Raw genomic sequence first — 7,311 nt, 5'->3', positions numbered from 1 at the left:
ATATAGTACATATCTATTTTAATTTTTCACCGTCCCACCTACCCCCTTTACTGGGATCACTCTGTGTTAAATTATCTGTATTTGTTTTATCTGTGCATCTACTTATCCCTCGCTCCCCCTACTTTGTTTTGTCTGTACGTTTCTATAAGGGCTTTGGATCATCCCTTTATTAGGGTAGAAGCAGAAGGGATCGCAAGAACAACTACGCATCATTAGCAAATAACCACAATAATTGGTTTCATCGCTCTTCTGAAATTCTGTCACTTAAGGTAAGCGCCTGGTTCTTCCATATTGTCCCTTCTAACTGTCACCCAGCTACCTACCTGCTCCTCACTAACAGCAACTAAGCTACCTACCTGCTCCTCACTAAAAGTGCCACCATCTGCACCACTAGTCGAAGCAAGGGCCTGCTCAGTGAGCTCTAATTCCCTTTCAAGATTGCCAATGTCCCTCAATATTGCAAGTTGCCTCTTCAGATCAGCATTCTCTGATTCTAAAGAGACCACCTGCTCACACTTCTCACAGCGGTATGCTCCTTGGAACAGCTGCTCCAAGTGCACATACATGTGGCAAGATGTGCATTGAGTGGCATTTTCAATCCTGCTCATTCTAGCAACTATGAAGTTTAGAAGTACTAACAGTAAACTGTACCTTGTTTAACTGCTTCCTTGTTCAAACTGCTTCTGGTTCTAACTGCACACACTTTAACCAACCAGCACTTTAATCAACCACACAGATCAATCAGTACACGCAAGCTCAGGATTCGTTAGAAGCCTCTCTTTAAATAGGGACACCCACCAGGTGTGTTAGGTTACTAATTAACTAACCCCACCCACTGCAGGTGTGTTAGGCCAGCCAATTAACCAACCACACCCACTCTGCCTCAGGCAGGAGAAAGGGGGGAAAAAGTTACAGGCTTCAAATTACAGCACACTTTAAAAATAGATTAACCACTGCACACTCCCCAAAAACAGCCACCCCTGCTAGTATACCCAGTACTTCCCTTTCCTTCTGGTACTAACTGCACCCACTTTAACAAACCAGCACTTCAATCAACCACACAGATCAATCAGTACACGCAAGCAAAGTATAAAAATGCACTCACATTTTACAAAATATAATCACGCATTTAGGATATAATATCCGCACCAACAGAACTCTGCTTCCACAATCTGTATGGCGTGTGACGCCTGCTCTCACATGTCTGGAAGGGAATCCCTCAGGCTGACTGGAGATCGAGCTGCAAGCAGACAGATGTCCCTGGTCACGCCCACCTCCGACATCACTCTAATCGTCACGTCTCCAGGAGGCGCCCTCCAACAGCGTGGAGTCATGAAAAGTAGTGTAGACCGGTCTCAGCTCATGTGTCTCTCTGCTCACCAATGCTGGATTACACTCTATGCGTTTCACCTATGCAGGTTTCATCAGGTGGCTCCTGATGTGTGATTATATTTTGTAAAATGTGAGTGCATTTTTATACTTTGTATTTTAAGAAGATAAAATTTGAACAGTCTGCGCTATGTCCTGTATTTCTGTTCTATTCCGATAAGGTCCCAGTATATATATATATATATATTTATATATATATATATATATATATATATATATATATATATATATATAAATAAATACATCTCGGTGAAAGCTGCTGTTTCGGGATAAAAAGATACCTATATGTAACTTTGGGGCAACGCAGATGTACTTTGGGATGGTATTTTCAATGCAGCTATTTTGCGCACCTTATTTTGCCTATTTCAATTTATATATCTGTAAAAGTGTTTCCCCCACACGATGGGAGATTCTGCCATTACAGCATGTGTGGTGCATGCTACCTGTTGATAAGCAGGCGGGCTGAGTCATCCGCCGATGTTTGTGGGGACACAAGACAGGTTTGTGGGGTACATACCCAGCATGGTTCTCTAGCAGTGCAGTGCCTCCATCTGTCGCAGGCTCCAGATGTATGGAGGAGATCTCCTAAAATAGAAACAATCTATCTCCTTCCCCAGTAAGATCACGCTCCAGGCAGGAGATATATGAAACATGAACGGTTTGTTCTGTCCAGCTAAAAATGTAGTCACAGCAGGCCTCTGTCCTATGCAGTCTCTGGTTCTATCTCCAGCTGTAGGTTGGTTCCTGGACCTGCAGTACAAGTCAAGGGTCCACACAGCAGTCCTTGCTCTTCCATGATCCTCTATCAGGATCAGGAGAAAGGTGCACACTCACTCTCCCCCAAGGGGAAGAGGAACAGGGAAGGCCAATATTCAAGCAGCATGTGTGTGACCTACCTCTCTCAAGTGGGGAGAGGCACTGACTAAATTTGGGCGGCACTCCCCTTAAGTACGGCCAGGAGGAGGGCACCACGTCTTGTCAAGTAAATCTCCACTTGGTATATTAGGGTTTATCTGAGGAAAGTTTGCATGCCAGGTGGACAAAGTCTAACACCTCCCTCAGCCAAAATTATGTTCACTAAATTATTGTACATCATTAGAGCTTTTGGTGTGTACTGTATCTTTAAGAATATTGAAGAATAGTTGATATGAAGGAAATGCATATTCATAGGTTTATAATCTAAACTTTACGAACTAATTTTCAAATCCAAATCAATTGTTGTTTTAATAAACTGGTTTTGAATACTGTAGTTAACTTATTCTGTTTTTACTTGTACTCTATCTTATAGCTTTTCATTTACCTGCGTCTTCTTTTCAAAGCCAAGGCAAATATATCTCCTGTACTTTATGCCTTCTCCTGTAAAGAAAGTTAGAAAGCAACATATCCCTTGTACAAAACACCTTTTGTCAAGGGCTGGACATAGTTACTGCCTCTGACCTGCTGCTAATGTTCTCTGCCTTAAACACTTGTGCTACAGCATGTAGTAACTCTTGTTCTTACCTTTCCACTCCCATACCAAGTACTTTTTACCATATTGGATATTTATAGAAAAGCTTAACAATATGTAATGCAGACTGCACATTTCTTCATACATCTCATTTAAATTCCTGCTGCAACATTACCACAGCCTGACTGATGGAAATAGAAGCACAGTAGAAGGGGCTCCACTTTAATTTCGATCATGCCTACTGTTCCATTGAAGCAATCTGCTTGATCAGCCTGTGGAAAACAAGCAAATTCACTTGACACTTTAAAAAATAATCAATAGAACCGTGACGTTAGCTTAGTTCCTGTGAGTCAAAAAATACTGTGACATTATCGGGAGTTGGGACATGATCTTGCAACTTGCTTTAGGAAAACCATTGTGATATTTGTTTTACTCTCAAACTCAAAGGTAAATATCTCAAGAATTAGGGGGTCTTCAAGCTGAGAATAGCGTGGTTTAGTTCCAGAAGACCCCCAGCTCAGACAATTAAATCAAAATGATAATTCAGTAAATAAATCAGATTTTTCCCAAATAATACATTATTTAATAAGTTTCATTATTCAAACTTCTCTTTAATATTTGGGATCAATGACTTCCCATGTGTTACCTAATTTAAAATGTTTGCTACATAATTTAACATGTAATGTCCTAATTATAGGGCATAGGGGGCTATGTACTAAGCTCCGTGTTTTCGCGTCTGTTTGAAATTAAAAATCAAGTCCGATAAAAAGTGAAGCCGGAGACGCGATTCACTAAGGCCATGAGCCCATTTTCTCTCGGACGGGCCAAAAACTGGCTTATCATACGTGCAAGCTTTTTCCCCCTGCTAGTGTTCTTAAAATTTACGTACGCTAGCTGATAGAAAAAAAAGCCGATTGGAACATTTACATGGAGATTTGCCATCTCCATACAAGGCTGTTACAGGCGATCGTACACAAAATAAAATCATTTTAACAATTGTGTACATGAGCAGGGGGTCTCTGGAGCTGAACCGCATTGGTTTCAGGTCCGGGGACCCCCTACTTCAGAAGATAGAGGCCCCGTTATGGGGTGCCGGTATTCCCTGCAGTTTGAAAGCTTCCGCGTCACGTGACCGGGACATTTACATTCTGCAGGGGATACCGGCACCCCATAAAGGGGCCTGTATCTCCTGAAGTTGGGGGTCCCCGAGGCTGAAACCAATGCGGTTCAGGTCCGAAGACCCCATGCTCATTGACAGTATTATAAAAGCAAATGCTACCATTTGTTACTAATTTGGTCATGTCCACGCTAAGGCAATTATGGTCCCCTGAGGTTCGTGTATGTCCCCTTAGTTTCCTGGGGGTATTTGTGGGAGAGTCCATGGAAGGAGTGAATCCATTCAATATAATATCGTTGGAAATTACTGTGTGTGTGTGTCATATATATATATTTTGAGGACATGGTACAGTAGCGACATCTTTTATCACACTAAATGCCGGCGGCATGCCGGGATCTACCCCAGCTGCCGCCAGTAATAACCGCGCGCCGCCGCGTTTCCCCCACGCACCCCCCCTCCACTTCGCGCGCAATTTACCCCCCGTTCCGGACCCCGAACCCGGCTTCTGCTCTGCCCCTCTGCTTCCCCGCACCCCCGCTTACCTTAATTTGATCTCCAGGGGTGTCGGGGAAGCCTGGGGAAGCCGGGGAAGATGGGGAAGCCGGGCGCGCATGTGACTGTGACGTCACAGTGCGCCGCCACGCGCCGCGGCTACCCGCTTCCCAGACGCATGCAGCCGGCGGCTTTTACTCGAATAAAAGCTGCCGCTGCTGTAGTGTAGGGGTTAAATGCTGAAATGCTTAAGGGATGAATTTAGCCTAGCACATGACAACAATTATAATCACACTTTCACGCCACTATTTTGGAGGGACACCCTATATAAAGCGTCCATTCTGTTCAGCCAGTGTGGGTGTTGTTGTGAGGAGAGTAGAGATAGAGTGGACTTGGAGGTAGTAGGAGAAGAGAGTTGGTGATTTGTTGGTGATTATTGAGTGAGTTGTCTTGTGTTATTATATTTTGTTTCTCTACATTTTTGTATTGTTAGTGTGAAAGAACTTTGTTAGTGTGTCATTTTGGTTTAGATTTGTTTTTTGAGAGTGACTGAGTGAAATAGAGAGGATGAGTGGGAGTGGATGTGGGAGTGGTGCAGTGGCTGGTGGAGTGGTGGAGTGTGGGAGTGGAGGAGGTGCGGTGGTTGGTGGAGTGGTGGAGCGTGGGAGTGGAGGAGGTGCGGTGGCTGGTGGAGTGGTGGAGCGTGGGAGTGGAGGAGATGCGGTGGCTGGTGGAGTGGTGGAGCATGGGAGTGGAGGAGGTGCGGTGGCTGGTGGAGTGGTGGAGCGTGGGAGTGGAGGAGGTGCGGTGGCTGGTGGGAGTGGGGGAGTGGGGGAGCGTGGGAGAGGAGTGGGACATACAGATACAGTCTGTCCTGCCAGGGCAGGTACGTCACGTGCCGGGACGTCCCGTGATGATACTCCAGATGGAGGAGTGCAGGTGGGTGAGGGAAGCGGGAGTACTGGACAGGGAGAGAGGGACACTGTCCACCATACGAACAGTGATGCGGAGGAGGATGGAAGTGATGAGGTGCCATCAACAAGCCAGGCACGGACGGAGGGCCTAAGAAACCCCCGATTTACCCATAGGGAAAATGACATCCTTGTTGAAGGTGTCATGTCGTCCTTTGACCAACTCTATGGATCATTATCATGTAAGAATTTTTTAACAATTATTATATTATAATATAGAAAGTACGTTGTATAGGCCGAACTATTGAATTTATGAACTATATTTGAAACAGGTAAGTTGTGGGTGCTGGGGAACAATGACGAGACCTCTAATGTCTCCTAAGTACATATACAACATAAAAAGTGTTCCCCGCACTCATAATGAATACTAAACAATCAATGATACTTGAAATGCTGATATATGTGAAGGAGCATAAGTGAAGAACATTAATTGACAATGTGGCTAAAAACTCACATACAATTTACAGGAGGGGGAGGGATGATGAGGGAAGGGGGAAATGTGACATCACTAAAAAGTGAGGGATATGATAAACAAATCCCTAAAAGGGAAGGAAGTGTGTGCAGTGAGACGCAGGGGAAACGTAACGTTTCGTGGTCACTTACAGTAGAGGCAACTCTTATTCGAACAAAAACCAGTGGCAATTCCCCAAAAAACCCAGGAAACACTCAGGTACATTCTGAATACATGCCTTAAACTTTCCTTAAACTAGCCCCAGCATTTCTGCATTGATTAATGGCCTATCAGATTAACAGCGGGGGTCCCTGGCAGTCCCATTCAAACTGAATTGGAATGCCAGGGATCCCTGCTGTGTTAATCCTATGGGTCGTTAGTCAATGCAGAAATGCCTTAAACGTGCCTCAAACTAGCCCAGAACATACCCAGCACATACCCAGCACATACCCAGAATGTAACCCGGCTAGTTTACGGCAAATGTTAGAATAAACGTTGCCTCTACTGTACTCTTTCTACAGGCCCATTCTCCTAGTCACCACAAATTGGGACTATGGTACTTACCGACTCCCTCACAGTGCATGTGGGACAGGAGGCAGACCTCCAGCATCATTGAATTTACACTTGTACGAGGAAAAGATGTATTCAATCATGACTCCCCGGCTTATTTTTGGAATTGGAGGGAACAGAGACATTGGGCCATCTCTGTCACATTCGACACCAGGTGAGTTGTATGCTATTACATCAATATTTCATTCTGAAATAATGAGAAATGCAAGCATTTATACAGACATAAAACTACAATCATCTGTTTAGATGATGTGATCAGGAAATGTCAACATTACACATGTCACTGTTCAGTTTATGAAAAGCATGCTTGTAATTAAACTGATGCACGTATCAAATAAATAGCATAACAATATGTGCATTAACATTGGATGTACAGGCAAATAAAGAGGAGCACAGAATTACTTAGTCATTATGTTGATTGTAAAATCTTGTTTTTTATTATAAAGTTATTGCTGAGGACACGGATTCAGATGAGTCAGCAACCCAACAACAACAACGTGTCATAAGTGATGATGACATGTTAGTCGATCCCCCACATATTCCTGTCCCAGATGTTGAAGATTCCGGTCCTGATTTTATGGAATTCCAGGATATGCAAAATCCAGAAAGTGATGACAATGGTGAGATCCAAGCGGGCCAGGGAGACCAGGTTTTTTTGGAAGCATTGTCGAATTTAACCATTTAACCATATTACCAAATATTTGCGTTATATAGATGACCTGTTCTTTATCTGGGATGGCACAGAAAGAGATCTATTATTGTTTGTAGACCAACTTAACACAATACCCTCTACCATCCGCTTCACTGTTAATTTAAGCAAAGAAGAGGTGTCTTTCCTCGACACAATTGTCTATAAATCCAATGGATCACTAGC

This window comes from Ascaphus truei, chromosome 4, assembly GCF_040206685.1.
Source record: "Ascaphus truei isolate aAscTru1 chromosome 4, aAscTru1.hap1, whole genome shotgun sequence".
In the NCBI taxonomy this organism is placed as follows: Eukaryota; Metazoa; Chordata; class Amphibia; order Anura; family Ascaphidae; genus Ascaphus; species Ascaphus truei.
The sequence above is the reverse complement of the archived record's forward strand: the minus strand, read 5'-3'. Positions refer to the sequence as shown.